At 43.3% G+C, this 27,443-nt stretch overlaps 1 long non-coding RNA gene across 1 annotated transcript in view; it reads right to left on the reverse strand.

The window, feature by feature from the left end:
• Positions 1-26,171, reverse strand: part of LOC308480980 — an 83,723-nt gene extending 57,552 nt beyond the window's left edge. Inside the window, exon 1 of the long non-coding RNA XR_013988382.1 lies at positions 26,087-26,171. This is a non-coding gene — a long non-coding RNA (uncharacterized lncRNA). The remainder of the gene's footprint in view (positions 1-26,086) is intronic.
• Positions 26,172-27,443: the final 1,272 nt, after the last annotated feature.

Consider the following 27,443-nt stretch of genomic DNA (forward strand, 5'->3'; position numbering starts at 1 on the left):
GAATTTTAGGGCTTTTTTTGCTATCCACTCCCACCCCACCCCAAGAGCCTTGGGGGGGGGTCTTGTGTTCAGTGACCACCTATGATTTAAATGACACTTGGTTCCCCTCAGCATCTTTAAGCTAATCCCTTATATCCCCACCCAATCACCGAGATCTTCAGGGGAGACACTTTTAGTGGTTCCCCCATGGCTCAGATGCATGGCTTGACTCCACCAGTAGCCATGCATTCAGTAAAGGGACGCGGGTGGCGCTGCGGGTTAAACCACAGAGCCTAGGACTTGCCAATCAGAAGGTTAGCGGTTTGAATCCTCGTGATGGGGTGAGCTCCCGTTGCTCGGTCCCTGCTCCTGCCAACCTAGCAGATCGAAAGCACGTCAAAGTGCAAGTAGATAAATAGGTACCACTCCGGTGGGAAGGTAAATGGTGTTTCCGTGCGCTGCTCTGGTTCGCTAGAAGCAGCTTAGTTGGGGGGGCCACCAGGGGGCACATTGGAAGATGGCCAACAATAACATCTCTCCGACCCACACAAGGTAATTAAGAGGCTGATATGGGAGTATGCAGCCTCCCTTGACCCCCAAGGGAATGGGGGGTACTGCCTTGCCTGCTGTGTCCATAATTCACCCCCAGATTCGAAAGAAGGGGGTGAGGACACTAGGCACGAAGCCCTCAGGTGGAGTCGGCTCTCCCGGATGCTGTCTCCGAATCGCACACTGGTTTGCATCAGCTTGAAATATATAATTGGAAATAGAAGCAAATGCACATACTTGCATTTGGCTCTTGGAGAGTGTAAAATCCACACAGGATATGTTTGTTTTCAACCCGCTTGTGAAGATTATCAGAGATCACAAAGAAAGGAATATATGATAACAACAAGAAGATGAGGAAAATAACAAAGAGACTATCTGGACAGAACTGTGTAATTAAAGCAGCAGCAAGAGTGATGTTTGGATCCCTTTCGGAGCTTGAAGTATGGGTACCCCCAATAAAAAATAAAAAATTTGGCTCTATAATTTGGAACTAATGTGATTTGGAATTAATGTGATTTGATTGGCCTGTTAATAAAAATTATTTAAAAAAAGAAAATAGAAGAGGCTTAGTCATGCTGGCCACATGGCCTGGAAGCTGTATGCCGGTTCCCTCGGCCAGTTAAGCCATAGCAGTCAACGTTTTCCTTTTTTTAAGGGAAATTCCCTTATTCTGAATAGGATTCCTCGCAAGAAAAGGGAAAAGCTATGAGTAAAGCGAGATGAGTGCCACAACCCCAGAGTCGTCCGCGGCTGGACCAAATGGTCAGGGGTCCCTTTACCTTTGGGGTTACGGTGCTCATCCTGCTTTATTGGCCGAGGCAGCTGGCGTTTGTCCACAGACAGTTTTTGCGGGTCGTGTGGCCAGCATGACTAGGCTGCTTCTGGTGAAACCAGAGCAGTGCACGGAAACACCGTTTACCTTCCCTCCGGAGTGGTACCTATTTATCTACTTGCCCTTTAAGTGCTTTCGAACTGCTAGGTTGGCAGGAGCAGGGACCGAGCAACGGGAGCTCACCCCATCATGGGGATTTGAACCGCTGACCTTCTGATCTGCAAGCCCTAGGCTCTGTGGTTTAGACCACAGCACCACCCATGTCCCATGTATTCAGTACTTGGGCCCAATTTTCTGGAACTCCCTTGCAGTTGCGGTCAGGCAGACCCCTTCCCGGTTGAACTTCTGGCACCTACTGAAGACCTGTGCTATTTTCCCCCAGAAAAAGTGGTGCCAGAACTCACCATGAACAATTCCCTTGTTCTCTTAAGATGGTAACGGTGCCTGCCTGGAAGGTGCTGGAACTGAGTTCCTGTGAGTTCCCCATGAAAGCCCTGCTGGAGACTATTTTATTTTTATTATTATTCCAGAAGAAACGAGCAAAGAGGAAGGGAAGTTTGGCAAATCCTCACCGTGATCAACTCCCAATGGGAAGCTTATGTCCCCACTGTGGAAGGACGTGTGGATCCAGAATTGGCCTCCACAGTCACTTACGGACACACCGTTAAGACTGTGTTCATGGAAGACAATCTTATTCAGCCACGAGTGATCACCAAAGAAGAGAAGAAGATGAGGAAAAACAAAGTACAGTGTGGCTTGCTGGGTATAAATGGGCATCTGGACTTGCCAAGAGATATGCTTTCTCTTTGCCACTGGGCAAGTAGTGCTTCCAAGCATTTGTCCATCAGACCTTCCAATGGCAGGAATGAGGCTCATTCCAGGAACATCTATTTCAGTAAAACAATAATGCTTCTGTGTTTAGAGTACAAAAATTCCAGCTGGATTTTCAACAGCAATGTGATAACTCTTGCGTTTTACAGGAACTGGTAAAGCATAAACATGTCAGTGGAGCAGCACAGGAGGCAGAAATATTCTGCGCTGAGGCGCCTAGCAGGAGGTAGGTGAGGATCTTCAAAACGGAGCATGCACAATTAACAGGGAAAATATTGCCAATAAAAAAGCAGCGGGAACGTGACCCGAGAGATGATTTAGATGTGCCGGATTACAGCGAAGTGTGACAGGGAGGGGGGAAAGGGGGGAGAATTAGTATGGCACATCGCAAAGCTGTTGAATGCAGGGGGAATAACTACAGTAGGTCATTTTTGCAGAAGTGTGCTGAGGGTGGGGCACACAGTGATGACATCATCAAGAAGCAACCAGCCTCCATGGTGCTTTCATCTCAGCCCATGTGTTGAAGATGCCCTAACTATGATTGTCAGAGGTTTCTCTGGGAAATCTTACACAGTCATCGCTCTCAAGATCTGCTCCGTGGTGACTTGAAAGCAAGAGAAATTTGCTTCACCTGTGTAGAAGTTTGCTATGCTTACCTGCACAGAAAAGGGAGTATTGGCAACAGGTCGATAGTTCTTCCAAACCAAAGGGTCCAGGGCTAGTTTCTTTAGCAGCCATTGTGCAACTGCCTCTTTCAATGCAGCAGGGACCACACCTCATGCAGCAAAGCTTTAACCACACTCTGGACCCAATCAGTTAGTCCCCCCCCCCCGCTAGTTTTAATAAGTCAGGAGGGACAGAGGGTGAAGGGGCACTGTCAGGAGCTCGTCCTACTCTCGAGTAGGACCCTGGCAGAGACATATGCCCAACTGGCATGTTCCCTCCCTTCTGGTCGATCGTTCAGGAGCTTCATTAGCTTTCTTCAGCTCGAACATCACAGTGACCGATGCCAACAGACACCGGCACACTTAGGGATCTGCAGAGTCTGCACAATTCACGTGGCAGACCTCAGCAACTCAGCATTTTGGCTAATCTACTTTATTTACATATAAACACACATGGAGCACTGCAACATGGCTCCCTCTCTCTCTAGCATCAGACAGCAAAGAGAAAAAGAACAAAGGACAATAGTCCCACTTCACGGAACACGGTAACATAAACATCCTGTCTCCGTCACTTCCCACTCTGCGGAGTCAAAACATACACGGTCATGTGATAGACAAAAATCCCATGACTGCAATCATGGAGCAGGAATTCTAATAGGCACATGATTGGACGCATTGCCACCAGCATCTTGTGCATGTCAATTGATCTGAGAAGGTGAAACTGATCCCACAAAACACCATTGAGTAGCAATGCGTTCTTCATCTGGAGCTGCAACAAGTTAAGTAAATTGTGTTTTAAACGGAATCACTAAACACACACACACACTTGAGACCAAGGAGCAAAAAGGGAAGTAGAAAAATAAATAAATGTGTGGATAAGCTCAACATCAAGCTTTTCAGAAAATCCCACCCTTAGCCAAGTCTGACTCACTGTGAGCTCTCCAAGGTACTAATTCAGTTACCTGAGCTTGCATAGTCTGACTATCTCTTATGCAACTCATATACCTACCCGGATTCAGATGTGGTGATACCTACTGTGATCATACCTGGCATGTCTGTCCTAGCATGAGTCTCCCTGCTGCAACTACCCCTAATGCGATCTTAACTGCTGAGCTTCCCAGACCTTTGCAAAACAGGATAAAATAAAGGGATTCTAGAAAAGCTATGTTCATTTTCGTTAGGGAGTTTTCCTAAGTGTGGTCAGCCAAACTCAGAGCTTGCATAGTTCATGTGTCCACAGATGTTGTGAGTCTTCTGAACAATGTGCCCTGTGGGCTAGCTAAGAGAATGCACAATTCATTGGGGTCCTAACAAAAACATTAGTTTATGGGTGACTATTACATTGTTTCTTCTGAGCCATGATCAGTGTTCAAGAGTTGCATGGTAGATCAGGGTTTTCCAAACTTGGGACTCCAGCTGTTTTTGGACTACAGTTCCCATCATCCCTGACCACTGGTCCTGCTAACTAGGGATGATAGGAGTTGTGGTCCAAAAACAGCTGGAGATCCAAGTCTGGGAAACCCTGTGATAGATGGGTGAACAGTTCCGTTAAATATTTACCAAAAAGTGGAGTTGCTTTTCAGCAGAAATGGAAGTGAAAATGAAATACGAGAGACTGTTAACAACGCAAGTCTACTGTGAACCCAGCTATGCAACTGGTAGACCAGCAGCCTTTGATTTGTGGAAATGTTGTGAACTAAACTGGAAACGGGAAAAACGAGAAGCTGAGAGAAGCTGAACTTGACAGATTTGCCCCTCACTCAGTGTGCATTCGGTATCAGGGGAGCTTGGTTGGTGGACTCCCAGGTGATGTTCAAACCCCATCACATTCTTAGCGATGTCATCAGAGTCAACATTTCAGAATGGGGCTTTCAGGATAGAAACACACTTGTCTTAATAGCTAGCATGTGATGCCATTCATAAAGTTGTCTAATCTAAGCTATTGGTGTTGTCTGCCTTCCCATCCAGCCGAATTGACTGGAAGTTTCTCTTTAGTGATATGAGTAGGGGATTGCAAAAGAGAGAGGTCATTGTGACTTTTTGCATGTCACCATCTGAGTCAGACTAACAAGAACTTCTATCTTCCTTTAGAGCAATGATCTTTGCAACAATAAAAAAAATCTTTTGAAGACCCGCAGAATGGTGACTCTGACATTTTGAGTTCCTCTCCTTTTTTCTTGGAATGTGATCTTTTTAAAAATGAAGGATGTTGCAGGGATGACTGCAGAGTCAAAGGGTCGTGATCCAGAGAACCATGTGACTAGCACCACAGGCTGAGGGACTCTCTGGGCTTCTATGATTAAACAGCAGATAATTGGCTTAGTCTGAGTGGGAAACTTACCTAGGGAGATTTGGTTCTCTGTATGATTACTTCTTCTCTGTAAGCTTCTGGTCAAAATCCCCCCAGAAATACATTGCAGATACAGGAATTTCACATCACTGAAATTAATGGAAGGACATCCCATTTTACTGCGAATTATACAACACATCCTTGCAGATGCTTCTCAGTGGGTTTATCCATTTGGCTTGCATACTGCACTAGTTAATATGTTCTGAAGACAGAATAAAACCAGGCTGCAAAAAAGAATCCTCTTATTTGAGGACTATATGGCATAGATTCCATCATGAGAAGGGGTGTAGTGATAAGCATTGAAAGGAATCACAAAGGCCAGATGGCATTCATTTGATATTTCTGAAGAAACCACAGATTTGTCTAAACCACAATGCACCTAATATGGAACTGATCATTAACAGTAGCAGGACATGTTCCAGAGTCCAAGTATAGTCCCGTATAGTGAAAGATGCCACCTTTTGAGCTGTTTGGCGCAATAGGAAATGGCAAAAAGATTACAGCTTCCTCTTAAAGGTGTTAAAGACGTAACACATGTTTAGAGATGAACTAGGACTACTTTTGCATGTGCTTAAGAGTAAAAGTGCCTACTTCTTGGAAGAAAAGCAATGACAAATCTAGACAGCATCTTAAAAAGCAGAGACATCACCTTGCCAACAAAGGTCCGTTTAGTTAAAGCTATGGTTTTCCCAGTAGTGATGTATGGAAGTGAGAGCTGGACCATAAAGAAGGCTGATCGCTGAAGGATTGATGATTTTGAATCATGGTGCTGGAGGAGACTCTTGAGAGTCCCATGGACTGCAAGAAGATGAAACCTCTCCATTCTTAAGGAAATCAGCCCTGAGTGCTCACTGGAAGGACAGATCCTGAAGCTGAGGCTCCAATACTTTGGCTACTTCATGAGAAGAGAAGACTCCCTGGAAAAGACCCTGATGTTGGGAAAGATGGAGGGCACAAGGAGAAGGGGACAACAGAGGACGAGATGGTTGGACAGTGTTCTCGAAGCTACCAACATGAGTTTGACCAAACTACAGGAGGCAGTGGAAGACAGGAGTGCCTGGCGTGCTCTGGTCCATGGGGTCACGAAGAGTCGGACACGACTAAACGACTAAACAACAACAAGATTAAATTGCAGCTCTCTCAGCTACAGGGTCACAATTCGAAAGAGCTTATAAAAAGGGGGCTGCCAAAGGATGGCTAAAGTATACCCACCGTGGGACCTGCTCCCCACAAAGTAATGGCAGAAGAGACTCGGGAGAAGAACCCAGTTATGTCATCCAGCATTCCAGTTCTGGCTGAAGGCAATTACTATGGGGGAGACCAGCCAGACCTTCACAAAAATGCCTTAGCAAGAATAGGCTAGTGCAGGGTTTCCCAAACTTGGGTCTTCAGCTCTTTTGGGACTACAATTCCTGTCATCCCTGACCACTGGTCCCGCCAGGAATTGGAGTGGGTGGGTGAGGTGTGGGGGTGTCTGGAGTGGTGATGTGGAGGTCAGGAGTGGGGGTGAGGGATGATGGGAGTTGTAGTTCAAAAACAGCTGGAGACCCAAGTTTAGGAAACCCTGGGGTAGAGCATTTCAGGTGGGAGGAACATGAAAAGTTTTCATATACTAGATCAGACTATTTGTCCATGTATAATCTGCTCTGCCTGGCAATGGCCCAGACTCCACTTGGACAAACACCTAGACAAACTTGTACAGTGGTACCTCGGTTTACAATCTTAATCCGTTCCGGAAGTCTGTTCTTAAACCGAAACTGTTCTTAAACCAAGGTGTGCTTTCCCTAATGAGGCCTCCCGCCACCGGTGCCCTTCCACCATTTGGATTCCGTTCTTAGACCGAGGTAAAGTTTGCAAACCAGGACACTACTTCTGGTTTTGTGGAGTTCGTAAACTGAACTGTTTGTAAACAGGACTGTTCTTAAACCAAGGTACCAATGTATTGGTTTCCATAGCCTGTTTATACCTGACAATTCTTAATCTCATTCTCACTAACTGCCTCTCTCTCCCTCCCCCTCTCCCTCCCTCCCTCCCGCTCTCAAAATAATAATAATAATTATTATTATTGGTGAGAGCCAGTGTGGTGTAGTGGTTAAGAGCGGTAGTCTCGTAATCTGGGGAACCGGGTTCGCATCTCTGCTCCTCCACATGCAGCTGCTGGGTGACCTTGGGCTAGTCACACTTCTCTGAAGTCTCTCAGCCTCACTCACCTCACAGAGTGTTTGTTGTGGGGGAGGAAGGAAAAGGAGATTGTTAGCCGCTTTGAGACTCCTGAAGGGGAGTGAAAGGCAGGATATCAAATCCAAACTCCTCCTCTTCTTCTTCTTCTTCTTCTTCTTCTTCTTCTTCTTCTTCTTCTTCTTCTATTATTTATACCCCGCCCATCTGGAGGGTTTCCCCAGCCCCTCTGGGCAGCTCCCAACAGAATATGAAAAACACAATAAAACATTAAACATTAAAAACTTCCCTAAACAGGGCTGCCTTCAGATGTCTTCTAAAAGTCAGATAGTTGTTTATTTCCCTGAAGGGAGGGTGTTCCACAGGGCAGGCACCACCACCGAGAAGGCCCTCTGCCCAGTTCCCTGTAACCTCACTTCTCGCAGTGAGGGAACCGCCAGAAGGCCCTCAGTGTCTGGGCTGAACAATGGGGGTGGAGACGCTGCTTCAGGTATATTGGGCCTTAGTTTAGACCAGTGCTGGTGAAACCCAAGGCCCAAATTCCTTCACGTCTGCACACACTCACCAAACAGGAAGGAGCTGTCCAATCTGATCTGCTTCCTGAGCACTCACTGATCATCTCTAATACCTGGGAAACATCAGAGCAGATCAGAGTGCTCAGGAAGCTGGATGAAGCACTTCAATCTGCTCTGGTGTTTCCTGTTTCTGGAGCACTTTGGTGAATGAGAGCTCCCAGTGCAACATCATGGTTTACTTTGACCATTGTGTCCAGTAAACTGGGTTGAAAATTGATGTGCTACTGATAGACAGTCAATGGGCTGGATCAGGTCTGTGGCTTGGCATTTTTCCAACCCTGGTTTAGGGGGAGAGATAGCCCACTGTCCAAACCCAATATGTTGCTTCATTGCACCACACTGACTTCCTGTGGAGGTTTATTATTATTATTTCACATCCGATGGGGGTCAAATTTGAGTAACTGTACATTCATCATGAAAACAAGGACAATATCTCATAAATCACAAATCTCACCTTTTGAACCAGGCAAATTGTCCAAGATAATAGGCTGGATATTGATTTTTATTTTTTAAGGATTTTTATCCTCAATCTCTTTTTACAGCTTGGAAAATTGAAGCAATTTTAAACCACCCTCCTGTAGGAAAGAATGTTTTACCAGGAATGATTTACCAACATCTGCTGTAGCACAGCTTTTTCCATGGGAAGAGTGAGATCTCTTATGTTTCCCTTACTTCTAAATGCAGTTCCACTGCTAACATATTGCTACCCCAGTGGCTAAACACAAGTCAGTGTAATATTGCACCAGCTTATATATATTTTCCCCTTTTGCCAACCCATTCCTGACCTTTTGCTGAAGGACAGGAAAATCCATCATGGATGGAAGTGATGCAAAGGTCTTTGCTCTGAGTACAATACCAAAACGTACCCTCTAAGTCCAGGGGGACAAATCTGATTTATGAAACCATATCATAAGCAGACGAAGGGCACATTTACAGAACAGACCAACTTGTACAACATCAAATTCCCTATATAAACACACCCATGAGCCCTGGGAACTGCAGTTCTCTGTAGAAGGGCAAAGAATCTCTAACAAAGACATCTCAGCCAAACTACATCCCAGAATTCTTTTGGTGAGAAACCATGCCTGTAAAACTAGCATAATGTCATGTTTGTAACATGGAGGTCTGATGAACAACAGTTCGTTGGCCCTTAGAGACTATTCTGTAGCTGATTTTTTAAAACCACATATCTGTACCTGGTGAGGTAAAATTATTACACGTGCCTGGGTGATTGACGTATTGAAGCTATCCCAAGATGACAGAGCTTTCCAATATACGTTGATCATCTGTGGTTGCTTCCCCTCTAGGAACTTCAGTGCTGCTGGAGAATTGTTCTTCCCCACAATCAGCTGGAAGTCAGATTAAAGCAGTGTTTCCAAACGGCACTTATATTAACTCCCTCTAATGGTGAACTACGCTAGTGATTGCCAATTGAATTGTAGCCCAAATGAAGTTACTGAAATACGAAAGGAAGGCATTAGACTGCTAAGATGAAGCTTGACGTCTGCAGATTATTTATATATATAAAAAAACTAAGGTGTCAAAACAACAAAGCCCCAGTCTTGTGAGCACTGAGCACTGTTGAGTATCCTTGAAGAAAGCATGGCTTTCTGGTCGGAACACTGAGCAGTTTGTTACAGGTTCCACCTGCAATGATATGGTTGTCCAGCAATGCCCTTGGGATAATGCATGGTTAATGTCAGGGTCGTGGGTTCTTGCCCCATGTGGAGCAAAAAAGATTCCTGAATTGCAGGAGGTTGGACTAGATGGCCCTTGCGTTCCCTTCCAACATGACAATTCTATGATTACTTAGCAAAGGTCCCCTGCAATGTTTAACTTTGCAAATAAAGGATTGGATTCAGGCTTAATCGTGCTCAGAACAGACCCATTGAAAAAAATGAAACATAAATCCAGTGGGACTTTAGTTGTTGTTGTTTAGTCGTTTAGTCGTGTCCGACTCTTTGTGACCCCATGTACCAGAGCACTCCAGGCACTCCTGACTTCCACTGCCTCCCGCAGTTTGGTCAAACTCATGCTGGTAGCTTCGACAACACTGTCCAACCATCTCGTCCTCTGTCATCCCCTTCTCCTTGTGCCCTCCATCTTTCCCAGCATCAGGGTCATTTCCAGGGAGTCTTCTCTTCCCATGAGGTGGCCAAAGTATTAGAGTCTCAGCTTCAGGATCTGTCCTTCCAGTGAGCACTCAGGGCTGATTTCCTTAAGAATGGAGAGGTTTGATCTTCTTGCAGTCCATGGGACTCTCAAGAGTCTTCTCCAGCACCATAATTCAAAAGCATCAATTCTTCGGCGATCAGCCTTCTTTATGGTCCAGCTCTCACTTCCATACATCACTACTGGGAAAACCATGGCTTTTACTATACGGACCTTTGTTGGCAAGGTGATGTCTCTGCTTTTTAAGATGTTGTCTAGGTTTGCCATCGCCTTTCTCCCAAGGAGCAGGCGTCTTTTAATTTTGTGGCTGCTGTCACCATCTGCAGTGATCATGGAGCCCAAGAAAGTAAAATCTGTCACTGCCTCCATTTCTTCCCCTTCTATTTGCCAGGAGGTGATTGGACCAGTGGCCATGATCTTCGGGTTTTTTGATGTTGAGCTTCAAACCATATTTTGCGCTCTCCTCTTTCACCCTCATTAAAAGGTTCTTTAATTCCTCCTCACTTTCTGCCATCAATGTTGTGTCATCTGCATATCTGAGGTTGTTGATATTTCTTCCGGCAATCTTAATTCCGGCTAGGGATTCATCCAGCCCAGCCTTTCACATGATGAATTCCGCATATAAGTTAAATAAGCTGCATATAAGTTAAATTCTGCATATAAGTTAAATAAGCCCTTGGGATAATGCAAGGTCGTGGGTTCTAGCCCCATCTTGAGCAAAAAGATTCCTGAATTGCAGGGGGTTGGACTAGATGGCCCTTGTGTTCCCTTCCAACGTGACAATTCTATGATTACTTAGAAAAGGTCCCCTGCAATGTTTAACTTTGCAAATAAAGGATTGGATCCAGGCTTAATCGTGCTCAGAACAGACCCATTGATTTAAATGAAACTTAAATCCAGTGGGACTTTAGTTGTGACTAATGCCAGCACAACTGACTTCAGGTGCTCTACGTCAGGATTCAACCCCCAAAGTTTGTTTTAAAATCAGTAAAGGATGGCAATTCCAGAGGGTGAGAAGGGTTAATGGAAGCAGGCAGTGAAGGCTCAGACAACCCACTTGCCAAATATTTGTTTGCAAACCCCATTAAGTTTCCACTGGGCAAATGGTTGTTTGTAGCCACCAGGTAACAGAGGGAAGAAAGAAAGAATTAAGTGATAGGCTGATTCTGAAACTTGGAGCAAGATGACTTACTCTGAAGCATTGCTGCCCTCCATTCCATTAATGCCTAGGGTTTTCTGAGTGCGTTAACCTGAAATCTGCCAACACCTTGTCCCCGGTTCCAAACTCCCCTTTGCTGGATTTAATATATCACCGTCTCACCTCTGCTTGATTCATTTTCTTTGTTAGAAACACTCCATAGCTCTGGCGTGTTCATTAATTATCTCCTTGGATAAGGGCCTTGCTTAGGTACAGCCTAGCTGCCTTTCATCTCAAAATATCAGGTAATATGATATGATTTTTTTAAAAAGCAGTGGAAATGCCCCATAAAATACCAGCAGCTGACACTGTGTCACGGTATACTCTTCACATACTGTTATGCTGTGTGATTCTTTTCTTTGAGGGGATATTCCCACCCCCATCTTTCTGAAGAAAGAAGTTCAGGTTAGTTTCTGCAGGAAATTGCAGGTACAAATCTGAATGGTTGCAACGGAGGGCAACATGGACAGAGTCCCTCCAGAATGCTGGTTTTTAGTAGGTGAATTCAGCAAGTTGTCACTAGTGCAATAACAGTACATTAGTGGTGGGTTTACAGAGGAACGTCCAGACATCATCCCACATGGTGAGCTGTTCTGTGATGTTTCCTCAAGGTCACCAATGATTGAGGGTAGGGTTAGTGACCCAGCACAACAAAGGCATGGGAAGCACATGGAGACAAAGAGAACATTTGTGGCATGAAAAGCAGGCAGGATTTTTGTAAAGAGAAAGAAGGTTCCTTTTATCATAAGTGGTGGTCTTGTAGTAAGGTTTAAGCTTACTGGGAAATGATATATAATGAATTGAAAAGGTTGTTCAAAATAACCTTTATTTTAAAAAAACAACCCAGAAGCTTTTCTTTTGGGAATTATAGAGACAGAACTACCTAAATTGTATAGAAATTTAATCATGTACGTGCCCCAAAAAGGAAAGAAGCAGAAGTCCCAGCAAAGGAAGAATGGATACAAAAAACTTATGGAATACGCAGAAATGGCGGCAGAATAAGAAATCAAGATAACAAACTTTTTTATAAAAGAATGGAAATGGTTTATTGAATATTTACAGATAAATTGCAGACAGATAAAAACATTGGCAGATTATTGTAACAACCTGCAGTTTCATATATTTAAAGGAGATAATTAAATGAGCAAATTAAATGAATTCAGATATGCAGAAGGTATTAAAAATAAATTTAAGGAACTGCAGAAAGAGGGGAAAGGAAGTCAAGCTTTGAAATGTTAAAATGATTGTAAAACTAATGAAATGTATAAACCTGAAAAATATTTTAACTTTTTTTTAAAGAAAACAACAAGAAGAAAAGCAGGCAGGATTTCAGCAGGAAGTCACAGGACAAGCACTGGTGAGAAATGAAGCAGTATTTCCACCCAGAAACTTCTGCAGGTAGAGACAGTATTGAATTGCCCTAATACCACCATGACAATAAATCATCATGTTGTTGTTGTTGGCACCTGTCTGTCTTTAGAGACCGGGGAGTGTACATCCGGGGGTGATGTCAAACTGTTGTGTTAGCAACACCAACGTCACCTCCTCAGGGTACAAGCCTGGGCAGGGTATATGGGGGAAGAGGCCAATGGTCTCCTGGACCAACGGTCTTTGGAAAATGGCTCCTTAAATCAAAGCCACTCTATTTAAGGAAACGGAAAGCATTTCAGATGAGCTAAAGCACTGAAATCTGGACAAGATGAGTTGCTATAGCTGTTGTAGCACGTCATTTGGCCTAACCGTCTTAACCTAAAAAGAATAATGGAAGGTTGGGGGGTGGAATCAAGACTGATTGTTTAGAAACTTAAATTCCATTTTGGGCTGCAGTTAATTAAAGCGGCTGCAGTGGAGTTGAACTGCATTTATTTCGGATTCACATAGTGAATGTGAATATTCATTTACTTGGGTGAATACACAGATTAAAATTCTTACTTTATGAATCTGTGGGATGTATCCAGTCTGATAGGTGCTGTTTATGCTCCCTTTGAATCTACAGAATAGGCCACACATCAGGGGAAGCCAGTGTGTTTCACTCCAGATGTCACTGGACTACCAGATCCACCATCTCTGACCTTTGACCTTACTGATTCCCATATGGGATGGTTACATATTCGTGCATATTCCAAGATGATCCTCCTGCCAACTCTACAATTCTATGACCAGGACTTGTGTGGAAGCCCTAGACTTGCAAAGATTAAAGAAAGGCATGAACAGGAAAGGAAGTGTAAATTAAGGTTACCAGACGTCCCTGTTTCCCAGGGACAGTCTCTGGATTTACAAATCAGTCCCCATACAAAATCCATTGAAGCTGAAAAGTGTCCCCATATTCATTGAAAAAAATATGGTAACCTTAGCATAAATGGGGCTTTAAAAGTGGGAGGAAGAAGGGCATACCTCAGAGTCAGCAAAAACAAACTTGGAAGCCGACGCTGAGTGACTGAGCTCCAGAGTGATTTGTGTGTCTTGAGCAAAAAAACCTGAGTTAATTGCTGCCAGCATTGTCTTGCTTCTGTGGGAGAGACCCAACCATAACACCAGAAGAGTATGTTTTTATCATTGATATTTCATAATGTGTTTCTAGGGTTGTACATTGTCCTGAGGTCTTTTGATAAGGGTGGAATATAAATTGAATTATTATTATTATTAGTAGTAGTAGTAGTAGTAGTAGTAGTACAGTGGTACCTTGGGTTACGTACGCTTCAGGTTACAGACTCTGCTAACCCAGAAATAGTACCTCGGGTTAAGAACTTTGCTTCAGGATGAGAACAGAAATCGCCCAGCGGCGGCGCGGTGGCAGCGGGAGGCCCCATTAGTGGTGCTTCAGGTTAAGAACAGTTTCAGGTTAAGAACAGACCTCCAGAATGAATTATTCATATTTTTATGTTGTGAACCACCCTGAGAGCTACAGATGAAGGGCAGTAAATAATTGTAATAAATAAAATCATCATTGTCATCATGAGAATCTGCAATTATAGGACGGTATACAAATTCAATAAATCATCATCATTATGCTGGCTTAATTTATGCCAGTGTGCTTTATGCCACTTTCTTGGTAATAGGATTGCTTCCTCGGTGTGTCACCTGTCCAGGATTTGTTCCACTACCTATGAAGTGAAACCAGAAGGGTCTTTACGGTGGTGGCTCAACCTTCTTCTTTGCCGTGACTTGCCTTGACCTCATTTGCCCTGTTTAGTCCTATTGGCTGCGGTGACCTATATCACAGCTAGCATAGTGATGCCACTGGTGAAGTAACATGGGTCACTCTAGACAGTGTGGGCAAATGAGGTGAAGAACAGGGAGGGCAGGACAGAAGGAAAACAGCATGGAGAAGAACATCGCAGAAGCAACGCAAGCACGGTTTCAAAGGACATGGAAATTCACCGGGAAAGGAGGTGCTTTTCACCACTTGCAAAAAGCAACGGCAAAACAATCTCAGCCACGTTAGGCTTTGCTCTAAATAAAACACGTTTGCCCATAATTCTCTCAAAGTACGCTGAACTTTGGAACTTTGGCATATCCCTGTGAAAGCAATTGTGAAGTCTGCTTTCCCTTAAAGCCTGTTCCCGTGGCTTGCTTTGCAGCAACCTAAACGCCACTGGACAGAATCTTGATTAGTCCCTCTACTAATTACAGTGACCTCGATATATTTGGCCCTCAGGTCGTCGTCCGTCCTGCTTCTCATCCCTTGATAAATGAGAAGAGAATGTCTTGGGAATGGCAGAAAGCCTGGCGGGCACAAAGATTGTACAAAGATTCATTGTTCCTCAGCCAATGCTTAGCTGCACTGCTTCTGTCTTTTGGGTAGTCTGTGTAGATGAGATCAATTAATCTGTCATGAAGCGTGTATACAGCTGAGATACAAAATGACTACAAAATGACTCCATCTAACCAGGGCCATTTTCAGGTTGGGGATAGACTGTGTGAACTATTCTTCTCCCTCAAACACTTCCCTTGCATTGCATAAGCCGTTTTAACTTCCTCTCGGTGTTTTCCCCGAGTAGAAACCTCAAAATTTGCACAGATTTTGCTTTGGGTGGAATCTGATAACACGAAAAGATCTGCATGCGTACCTTTTGCTTACTCTTCTAGCTCTGCTCTGGAGGGCCGAGTGAACCCCCCAGAACAGATTTAGAGGGGGGGGGAGGAAGAGAGGGGTAGAACCTTCCTTCACACAAGGGGAAACTCCTGCACTGTCATAACATTCACCTTAGTCCTACACTGAACACAACCCAAAGAATATAAGGGAAGTGAACAGGCAGGATCATACAGGTCTTCTATATACCGGATGCAGGTGGTGCTGTGGTCTAAACCACTGAGCCTCTTGGGCTTGCTAATCAGAAGGTCGGCAGTTCGAATCCCCATGAAGGGGTGAGCTCCTGTTGCTCTGTTCCAGCTCCTGCCAACCTAGCAGTTTGAAAGCACACCAGTACAAGTAGATAAATAGGTACCACTGTGGAGGGAAGGTAAACGGCATTTCCGTGCGCTCTGGTTTCCGTCATGGTGTTCCATTGTGTCAGAAGCGGTCTGGTCATGCTGGCCACATGACCCAGAAAACTGTCTGTGGACAAACACCGGCTTCCTCAGCCTGAAAGCGAGATGAGCGCTGCAACCCAACCCCATAGTTGCCATTGACTGGACTTCACCGTCCTTTACTATTTTTTTTTTTTTAACCATATACCATGGTCTCAGAATGGTTAGGGACTCCAAAGTAGCATTTTGCATTGTGCCTGGAAGCACGATACTACGGTTCTATGTAATAATATTTTACTTTTGCATCCTGACAGAGAAATAGTGTTGTGTACAGGTGTCTTACTGTTAATTGACTACCAGAAATGTTTGCCAATCTGATGTGAATTGACTTCATTTAATTATGCAATTTCTGTGTCTCTGTATGTGATTTTTTTCCAGTTGCCTATGACTGACAGTAATAAAACAAAGCAGTAAGATTTACCCACTTACCTCCTGAATCCACTTACCTCCTGAACTCAATGGGGCAATATAGAATTGGGCTGCTTTTTCCGATCTCTGCCTCAGATCCCCAGTGTAATATTTATTTGGGGAAAAGATTAATCTTCAGGAGCCAAAAATGCAAACTGAATCAGAACCACCCTCCTTTATTACACTGCCATGTACCTTTGTCTCCACCAGATTTTGCCTCCATGACTTCCAAAATAAAATGGCACAACAAAAATGAAAACAAAACAACAACTCCCAAGCCTTGAGATCTGTTGGTTTCAGCTGGACTGGCTTCAAGAGATCAGTTGCAAAAGCAGATGATAGATAGATTGATTAATGATAGATAGATAGATGATAGATAGATGGATAGATGGATAGATAGAGATGATAGATAGATAGATGATAGATGATAGATAGATAGATAGATGATAGATAGATAGATAGATAGATGATAGATAGATGATAGATGTTAGATAGATCCACATGCACACCTGGCCTTCTGAACAAACAACCCAGCAAACATTTATGATTTACTCCTTGCTGGTTTGAAGTTCCCCAGCAATATTTAGATTCTGCTAGCCATGAGTCAGGGCAGATTCCATGCATTAGAAATAAGAAATGATTCCGTCATTGTGACTGGGGATAGCTTTGGAGGTGGGAGGACTGAGGAGTCAGAAGTCCCTGAATATTTTTAGCTTGCCTGCATGGAAACAATTTAGGGGAACCAAATCAGTCTTTAAATTGCTACAGAGCGCAACTATGAATTACCCTGGAGCCTTTATTGGAGCATATTGATTACTCTACAGTCAAGTGCAAATAGATGCATAGTCTACAAGAGCCATAAAAAAGAGACGGTTTTATTTATTTAGAGTTTTAATCAACACTGCTCTTAAAGGCTCAGTGAATAACAACATTTTTAAAAAAATAAAAAAATGAATTTAAAATAGAAATACATTCCCAGATGCTAAATGCTTGCATGGATAAAAATATCTTGCATTTCATTTCTGAAAGGTACCCAAGCTCAGTCTTTAACATACAATTATAGTAAAGGGACCATAGTACGGTGGGAAATGAATGGAGGATTTGCAGAGAAGCATTCTCAGAGCAGACCACTGAGATTTAACTTTTTATGGACCTTCACAGCTTCATAGCTTTCTCTTTTATTACAGTGTTCATGTTTGTGGGGTTTTTTGAGGGAGTTAACTGCTTAGAAGATATATTTAGAAGTCAAGTGGTATACAAATTATATTTATTTATATAATTTTTTAAAAAAGAAAAACATAAGAAGAGCCTGTTGAATCACGCCAACGGCCCATATAGAATCATAGAATCATAGAGTTGGAAGAGACCACAAGGGCCATCGAGTCCAACCCCCTGCCAAGCAGGAAACACCATCAGAGCACTCCTGACATATGGTTGTCAAGCCTCTGCTTAAAGACCTCCAAAGAAGGAGACTCCACCACACTCCTTGGCAGCAAATTCCACTGTCGAACAGCTCTTACTGTCAGGAAGTTCTTCCTAATGTTTAGGTGGAATCTTCTTTCTTGTAGTTTGGATCCATTGCTCCGTGTCCTCTTCTCTGGAGCAGCAGAAAACAACCTTTCTCCCTCCTCTATGTGACATCCTTTTATATATTTGAACATGGCTATCATATCACCCCTTAACCTCCTCTTCTCCAGGCTAAACATGCCCAGCTCCCTTAGCCGTTCCTCATAAGGCATCGTTTCCAGGCCTTTGACCATTTTGGTTGCCCTCCTCTGGACACGTTCCAGTTTGTCAGTGTCCTTCTTGAACTGTGGTGCCCAGAACTGGACACAGTACCGTTACACAGTAGCCGGTGCTTTTTTTCTGGGGGGGACGCACGGGGATGTGTACCCTTAAACATTTTGTGAACCTTGTACTTTTGTCCATTTACTGTAATTATTTTTCCCAATTTGAACTATAAAATGGTGGTTTTCTTGAGTCCAAATGGGAGTATCCCTAAACATTTTCTAAGAAAAAAAAATGCACTGCGTATATTCCAGCATCCTGTTGAAAAAACTGAACAACGAATGGTCAACCTTCAAAGAATATCTTAAAAACTATACTGACAACGCAAATCTCCTGGAAGATATAGATTAAATCTTGAAAACAAAGGAAAGATATGACAAAACCGGGTTAGATAAAAACAAAAGAAAAGTAGAATAGCAACATGAAATGCATCTAGAGTTAAGTTTGGCAACAAAGTACAAAGAGAAGAGTTGGAATTCTAATATTTGTGGTGTACATGTAGGATATGTAGGTATGTAAGGTATGTAATGTATGTAATGTATGTACAGTGGTACCTCGGGTTAAGAACTTGATTCGTTCCGGAGGTCCGTTCTTAACCTGAAACTGTTCTTAACCTGAAGCACCACTTTAGCTAATGGGGCCTCCCGCTGTCGCCGCACCGCCGGAGCACGATTTTTGTTCTCATCCTGAAGCAAAGTTCTTAACCCGAGGTAATATTTCTGGGTTAGTGGAGTCTGTAACCTGAAGCATCTGTAACCCGAGGTACCACTGCAATGTATTTGTCAAGTTTTTTGTTAAGTGAAATATTATAAAGATCATAAAAAAAAATAAATGAGAACGCCAGTAACTGCTCAGTGTTGATAACCTTTCATGACCTGGACTAGCCATGGGTGGGATTCAAGAGAGTCAAATCCATGTTGACCCCCTCTCTGTGTGAACCATATCCTGAATGAGACTCGCTCACTCTCACTTTCTCCATCCATTTTGTTCTGCATGGAGGCTGAAGATCGCACCCAGTTCACAAGACAACCATGAAAATAAATCAAGCGGCACTTTCTCCCGGGTGTCTCAAGATGTTCACAGAGTCGAGATCGCACTTTCATATCTAAACCAGTTCAATTAGCAGTTCCAATCAAAGGAGCCAGAGGCTGCTGAACATCTATCGAGGGTGCAGACTTCAGAGCAACCATCTATAACAGTGTCCTGGACAGTGCAGCTCCAGCACCGCAAGTGAAGATTCTCTGAAATATTTTGCATTTTCAATTAACGTGGCTATTTTTACAAAGTCGTCAGGAGAGTCAGGGGGGAGGAAAAGGTGATGATAGATGGAGCTGCACCCTTCCTGCTTCTCTCACATTGTGCCACCTACTTCCTCCTCAAAGGGATGGAAGAGAACTTTAGTTCAGGCCTCATTTCAAGGTGAAGCCACCTAATTTGCACCTCCCAAAACAATGCACAAGCCAATGCATAGCCATTGTTCAAAATCTGCACTTCTCTAAATTCGCAGTGCAGTACTCCAGCCAATCGGGGTGTGCAAAAAATGAGCAAGCTAGCATAAAAGGTTCATAAACATGCACACATAGGTGAAAATTGTTGTTGTTGTTGTTGTTTAGTCGTTTAGTCGTGTCCGAGTCTTCGTGACCCCATGGACCAGAGCACGCCAGGCACTTCTGTCTTCCACTGCCTCCCGCAGTTTGGTCAAACTCATGATGGTAGCTTCGAGAACACTGTCCAACCATCTCGTCCTCTTGTCGTCCACTTCTCCTTGTGCCCTCCATCTTTCCCAACATCAGGGTCTTTTCCAGGGAGTCTTCTCTTCTCATGAGGTGGCCAAAGTATTGGATCCTCAGCTTCACGATCTGTCCTTCCAGTGAGCACTCAGGGCTGATTTCCTTAAGAATGGATAGGTATGATCTTCTTGCAGTCCACGGGACTCTCAAGAGTCTCCTCCAGCACCATAATTCAAAAGCATCAATTCTTCGGCGATCAGCCTTCTTTATGGTCCAGCTTTCACTTCCATACATCACTACTGGGAAAACCATAGCTTTTACTATACGGACCTTTGTTGGCAAGGTGATGTATCTACTTTTTAAGATACTGTCTAGGTTTGTCATCGCCTTTCTCCCAAGAAGCAGGCGTCTTTTAATTTTGTGACTGTTGTCAGCATCTGCAGTGATCATGGAGCCCAAGAAAGTAAAATCTCTCACTGCCTCCATTTCTTCCCCTTCTATTTGCCAGGAGGTGATGGGACCAGTGGCCATGATCTTCGGTTTTTTGATGTTGAGCTTCAGACCATATTTTGCACTCTCCTCTTTCACCCTCAATAAAAGGTTCTTTAATTCCTCCTCACTTTCTGCCATCAATGTTGTGTCATCTGCATATTTGAGGTTGTTGATATTTCTTCCGGCAATCTTAATTCTGGCTAAAATGACATGCAATAAATGCATTGTATTAGGGAAAGTGGCTTTGCAACAATGTACCTAAAATCGCTTACAAGAATGTGTCTTCCTCTCCATGCAACCCCACCCCAGATCACCTGCAAAATGTTTTTGTGTCTGCCATGAAAGATACGGGAGAGCTGGTAGCAACCAGAATCCTCTCTGGAATTGGTTCATTAGCCTGTTCGTTCTTTCATTGTTGCCTTTTTAGACCCGGGTACTAAAGAACAAGCCTTGCGGCCCCTTTGATACTGAGATAACCAGTTTCCCAACTTTCTGACATGCCTAAGGTTGCCTAGTCTTCAACCATCTCTTTCAGCTGTTCCTTTAACAATGATCTGATTTGCACTAATCAGCCAGTGCTTGTGCTTATCTCCAAACTGTGAAAAGCTACACCTCCAGATTGCTGAAAATTGAACTGCTGTTGAAAGTACAGGAGCAGGTCAGGCTGTGGTTTTTTTTCTGAACAGTTGACAATACTAGTTCCATGTAGCTTCTTGCTCAGCTCCTGGCGATTTCACTCATTTTCCTCTCATGTTTCCAAGGGCAATTTGCTGACAGCGTCTGCTTTATGGTTACCAGACGTCCCCATTTCCCGGGGACAGTACCCGGATTTACAAATCTATCCCTGGACAAAATCTATCCCCGGAATGTCCCCGGATTTATATTTTAAGTGTTGTAGATTTATTAGTAGGGAATGAATGCTGCGTGATTGGTTTGACGACACAAGGCACATCATATGGGCACTTCTGGCGAGGCAAAATGGCGGGCGCCATGGCAGTGAGCAGCTCCTGAAGCCAGCCAGAGCCAACTGCACTACCAGGCTGGCTCCGGGTTGCTGAGACTGCCGCTGTTGCCACCGCCACTGCCGAGGAGGAACCAGGGACGCACGGCGCATCCTCTGAGGGAACCGCTGACCCCCCCCCATGACCCAAATTGAGCTGGGAGCGAGAGCGGCCCGCCACCCTGCTGACTACCCAGTGTGTTAGAGGGGTTTTTTCCCTCTGGTGGCAGATGACAGAAACTATGACACCACGAGACCGATGTAAAACAAATCAAATAGAGGTTTTATTACAAAAACAACAAACAACAAAGTTTGTGGGTGTTTTCTCCCTGCAGGCAAATTCAAACTGCAACTTTTCCTCCTTTTGTAGTCATGACCAGCTGTACCTAATCTACCCAGAACTCACAGAAACAGTTCTTAAAGTTACAATCATCTTTTCTGTTTCTTTGCAGAATGACTCCCAACACAGTGGTGCTCCGGGGCCAGGAAAACCCCGGAGCCGATGCAGGGAGAAGGAGGAGAGGAGAAGGAGAAGGAAGAGAGAGAAAGAGGAATTAGAAAAAAGAGGGGAGCCCCGACCTTGCTGCTGCCGCTATAGAGAAGTAGGAGAGCACCGGGACGGTGAGGACAGATGGCCCACCCCAGGCCCAACCTGAGCCTACTCCACAGTGGCTAGTGCTCCAAGAGAGCAGGCTGGGGTCCAGAGGAAGGCTGTGCAACAGAGGAGACCACAGAAGATATTACTTCTTATTTTTTAAAAATAACTTTTTTGTAATAATTTTTTTAATCTTTTTTTTTAAAAAAAGTGTCCCCGGATTCTTTGGGGAAAAAATCTGGTAACCTTAATCTGCTTGACCTCCATTTTTTTAAAAAAAATTAAAAATCTTTCTGCAAAAACAACTGGAGATAACAAAGCTGCGACAGAAGATTAGAAGTCTGAACGGGCTTGTAGGAAAGTCAACGATGCCCAAATTGTGTGCCCTCTGCCGTCTTCCATCCCTGTCACCTGCTGATAAAGCGCAGTAATTAATGCTCTCAAGGTCTTCAGTCTCCTTTCAGTGTTTAGCATTCTGACAGATGATGGCTTCAAGGTAGCTCCATGCCAGCTTCCATTGCAGATCTAGGGAGGACTGTATGCCCAAAACAAAACAGGAAGCTCAGCAGTGAAGGACTAACGACACTATTAGAGAAGACACTGGCTGAGTATGGGGTGCAGAATGATTTGATGGAAAAGGTCCTCAGTGGTGAAAGATTATCCTCACCATTCAGGACATGTCTACAAAAAGAATTGATATGATTGATTCAGGAAGCATGGCCTGAACAGACAAGTTTATTTACTGCATTGCAGCACCCTGGCTATTGGCCATACTGACTGGGGCTGATGGGTCACAGGTTCTCCAGCCTTTGTGTCAAGGACTGGCTTGATGAAATGGTGGAAGGCAACAGCTGGAGAACCACCAAGGGAAGAAGGCTCAGAGTGGTGGGTTGACGATGAGTGATCAGAGGGCAAAGACTGGGGGGGGGGGAGGCGTCGGAAGCTGGAGGGGCAACAGAGTGCCCAAAATATTGTGTCACTCTTTTCACCCAACTGATCATTACACACTACAGTACAAGAAAGGGCCTCCCGCACGTACCATCTTATCGGAATTCCCATTCCATACAATGTAGGAACTGGGCCTTGAGCGTTGTGGTGCTATCCTTTGAAATTCCCTCCTGTTATGCACCAGATGGGTGCTGTCTGTGTTGTCTTTTTGGCACCTATTCACCCCCCTCCCCCTCTTCTCCCCCAACCTTATATTATTGTTGTTGTTGTTGTTTAGTCGTTTAGTCGTGTCCGACTCTCCGTGACCCCATGGACCAGAGCACGCCAGGCACTCCTGTCTTCCACTGCCTCCCGCAGTTTGGTCAAACTCATGCTGGTAGCTTCGAGAACACTGTCCAACCATCTCGTCCTCTCTCGTCCCCTTCTCCTTGTGCCCTCCATCTTTCCCAACATCAGGGTCTTTTCCAGGGAGTCTTCTCCTCTCATGAGGTGGCCAAAGTATTGGAGCCTCAGCTTCAGGATCTGTCCTTCCAGTGAGCACTCAGGGCTGATTTCCTTCAGAATGGAGAGGTTTGATCTTCTTGCAGTCCATGGGACTCTCAAGAGTCTCCTCCAGCACCATAATTCAAAAGCATCAATTCTTTGGCGATCAGCCTTCTTTATGGTCCAGCTCTCACTTCCAACCTTATATTATATACAACATTAATGTCTCACATCGAATGTAATTGATCTGTAGAAAAGACTCTGTGACCTGGAAATAGAGACAATGCACGTACTTTTGTAACCCAACAATAAAATAAAATAAAATAAAATAAAATAAAATAAAATAAAATAAAATAAAATAAAATAAAATAAAATAAAACAATTTTTAAAAAGAATTGTAGACATGGAAGACATCCTGAAGATCATCTAGTCCAATCTCAGTATGCAGTCTCCCATCCAATCTGAAACCATACGGGACCCTGTTTAGCTTTGCAAATGTGCTCGCCATCTTATTGCTGCACCACTAGAAAACCTTACAAGCCTCTTAAGTACATTTTTAATAAAAATCTCAGTCTGCATGGTACTTATTTTTTTTAATTATGAAATTATTTTAATATTTTTATATATGAGCTTTTTAATGTGTGATATTGATTTAAATATTATTTTATTGTTAATGTTTTAATTGCTACAATTTTCCACGAATGAGTCACAGGAAGCAATTTACAAAGGAAACAGACATGCTCCCTTCTTAGTACAGTGGTACCTCGGGTTAAGAAAAAGTGGTACCTTGGGTTAAAAGAAAGATCAAATAGAAGTTTTCCCCCTAGAGGGAGACTGTGAAACTGTAACCAACTCCTGGGAGCTGGCAGCTGTTACAGATTACAATCGTGGGAATAGACATCTGACCTTGCAGGACAATGTATTCAGAAGCTCTGTTGTGTGCTTTCTAGAAAACAAATGCCCTACTGGAACAGCTACATGAGAAGATGAATTTGATGGCTGATTCGATTAGAAATTTTGAACAGGCAGTGGGAAAATATGTGGAGCCCACCCAGGAATTAAATCAGGAGTGTGCTCTGACGGAACAGGCCCAACAGGAATATGAGCTTTCGGATTTGACAAATGAACTTGGAAAAAGCCAGATTTGGAAAGAAAAAGTTTGGTTTGGTTTGGAAATGGGGGGCTGGATAGACCCTCCTATGCAGGGATTTTTGGACTTTTCAAGTCTGGCAATGGGCCGTGAGATGTTTGGGATTGTGGGGGCTCTCAATTTTGGAGGGTTTTTGAAACATATTTTTAAATACCACATGGAATTTAGTGTTGATTATGGAAAAGGGGCTGATCTGTTGAGAAGGGTCAAAAATATTGCTAAGCTGGAGTTCCCACGAGTGAAACGAGCAGGAGACAAGGGAAAATACAGTTACAAATATGAAGAAGAGCTGCGGAAGGGACATGGAAGAGACTTAAGGGCCTCGGATATAAGGTCACGAGGTTAATGCGCCTGATCGATGGGATGATAAGGACTGACAAACCCGGGACCAGGAAGAAGGGACGCTGGATGAAGATTTGTTTTTATTTCTTTTTTTCATCACTAGGACTGTTTTATAAAATTGATGAATGTTAGAAAAATGTTGGAATGAAATTATTTGGCTTTAGTAAAAATGTTTAAAGAATTATGTAAGAATATTATGGTTATGAGAAGTTGGTAAAAATAAGAGTTTTAAGTTCCAAGGTTTTTTATAGTAAGATAAGATTAAAATAGTTTAAGGTAATGTAATGACAGAATATTATGAAATATGGAAAGGATTTGCTGTGACAATTAACAACCAGGACACAAGGAAGGGGAGGAGGAGGAGGTCAAGGAAAGAGGGTAATGACAGTTGAGGAGTTGAAAATAATGGATTTGTTTTTAATTGTTTTTAAATTTTTGTGGTGTATTTTTGTTTTTTTCTCTCTCTTATTTTGTGTATTTGTATGGTTGGAAGTGGCTTGTTTTTCTCTTTTTCTACTTTGTTTTCTTTTGTAACTTAAAAAAAAAAATTCCTTCAATAAATATCATTAAAAAAAAAAAAGAACTTAATTCATTCTGGAGGTCCGTTCTTAACCTGAAAGTGTTCTTAACCTGAGGTACCACTTCAGCTAATGGGGCCTCCCACTGCCACCGCGCCGCCACCGTGCAATTTCTGTTCTCATCCTGAAGCAAAGTTCTTAACCTGAGGTACTATTTCTGGGTTAGCGGAGTCTGTAACCTGAAGCGTCTATAACCTGAAGCGTCTGTAACCCGAGGTACCATTGTAATGTCTAGTACACAGTCAGGTCAGCACTGGAAGGGAGCATAGTTAGAAGGTGCAACCCTCTCGCCGCCCCGTTCTCTGAATAAAAGGAGGGGAGATGCTTGAACATCTGTGAGTCACTGAAGCCTAAGAATGCATGTGTGAACTGGCCCCAAGTGTTAAATAAACCTTGGTTAGAAATCCTGCGAAATAAATGCTTGTGTGAATCAGCACTCAGTCTAATGTTAAAAGCATATTATATGAAATGGTAACCTCTGGTGAGAATCAGCAGTTGATTATTTAAAAAGTGAGGAAGGACACAGTTGAGAACTTCCACCTTGTGTAATTTGTCTAGAAAAAGAGGTGCCTGAACTCACCACAAACACCTCCCTTGTTTTCTTATACACTGGTACCTCAGGTTAAGAACTTAATTCGTTCCGGAGGTCCGTTCTTAACCTGAAACTGTTCTTAACCTAAAGCACCACTTTAGCTAATGGGGCCTGCTGCTACCTCCACATGATTTCTGTTCTCATCCTGAAGCAAAGTTCTTAATCTGAGTTACTATTTCTGGGTTAGTGGAGTCTGTAACCTGAAGCGTATGTAAGCTGAAGCGTCTGAGGTACCACTGTAATGGTAATGGTGCTCACCTGAGAGGTGCAGGAACTGAGTTCCAGCAAGTTCCAGCTGAAAAAGAAGAAGACCTTTTTCCACCCATCTGTCCTTTTAGACTTACCACTCTGGAGAAAGTCTTGCAAGGCCACCAAAGGTTTTTTCGGGTGCTTGCTCGGAAATTAATCCCCTACAAACTGGAAGTGTCTTGGCAGAAGCGGCAATCCCTCCCTCCAGATGATGTGGTGACTATTGAAGCCTTTGCAGCCTGATGGAATTCTCCCAATAATATGACTCTCTCATAAGATAGCCCATAATTGCTATTTCTGGCTAGGCTGTAAATCCAGCAGAACAGCTTTATTTTTAATGGCATTCGAGGCAGCAGTTCCTGGTCCGGGCAGAATGCTGTGTAATAATATAACTAATATTTCACCCGCAAGCTCATACACACATAATGTGGAATATATCTTTGTGTGTGTGTGTTTGTACGCACATGTTGGTGTGTGAGAGACACACTCACCCATATAAATTATAATTTATTATATAAAGAACAATAAGTATCAATTATATATAAGAAAACAGGAGAAACAAGCTGCAAACAGAGGGGAAACCCTTTTCTTCGCCCAGAACAAGATGTTCCAGCCATGTAAAGTAATATTTACCGCATACACAACCGGTATAGTAAAGAGAGAGACATTAGTTCATTCTATGTTTATGAGTATCTCCAGGCTTGGTTGTGCACATTGCTCCTTAGTTTGCTTATTGTTTAGTAGGTTTATGAGCTTATATACCTATTCTGGTAAAATTGTCCTTTATATTCAGTTTTGGTGTTGTTGGTTTGTTGTATAATTATCCTCACAGTTGTCCAAAGATAATATGTGGTGATAATCCAATTTGCTGTTCTATTGTTTTGCAAGGAAATAACTTTCATCAAAGATTGGCAAGGCCACTCAGCGTCCTTTTCCTTCCTCTTCGGCCAGCACAAATGGAGAATCCATTTGTGAAAAAGCAAGCAACAAACAAAGGAAGAAACGGAAACCTAAAGAGCCACGGCATAAAATAATTTGAGTGAAAAAATGTTTTTAGCTTTGCCGATGAAACACATCTGGTCAGATTCAGATCCATGCAAATATATTCTGCCAGTACTCACTTCCAAATTACCTTAGTACTTTCATATATGCCCTGTTATATGCTATATAAGGGTAAATAAGGCAATATAAAGGGACGCAGGTGGCGCTGTGGGTTAAACCACAGAGCC

Source organism: Podarcis pityusensis (assembly GCF_964106645.2).
Source record: "Podarcis pityusensis genome assembly, chromosome: 7".
NCBI lineage: Eukaryota > Metazoa > Chordata > Lepidosauria > Squamata > Lacertidae > Podarcis > Podarcis pityusensis.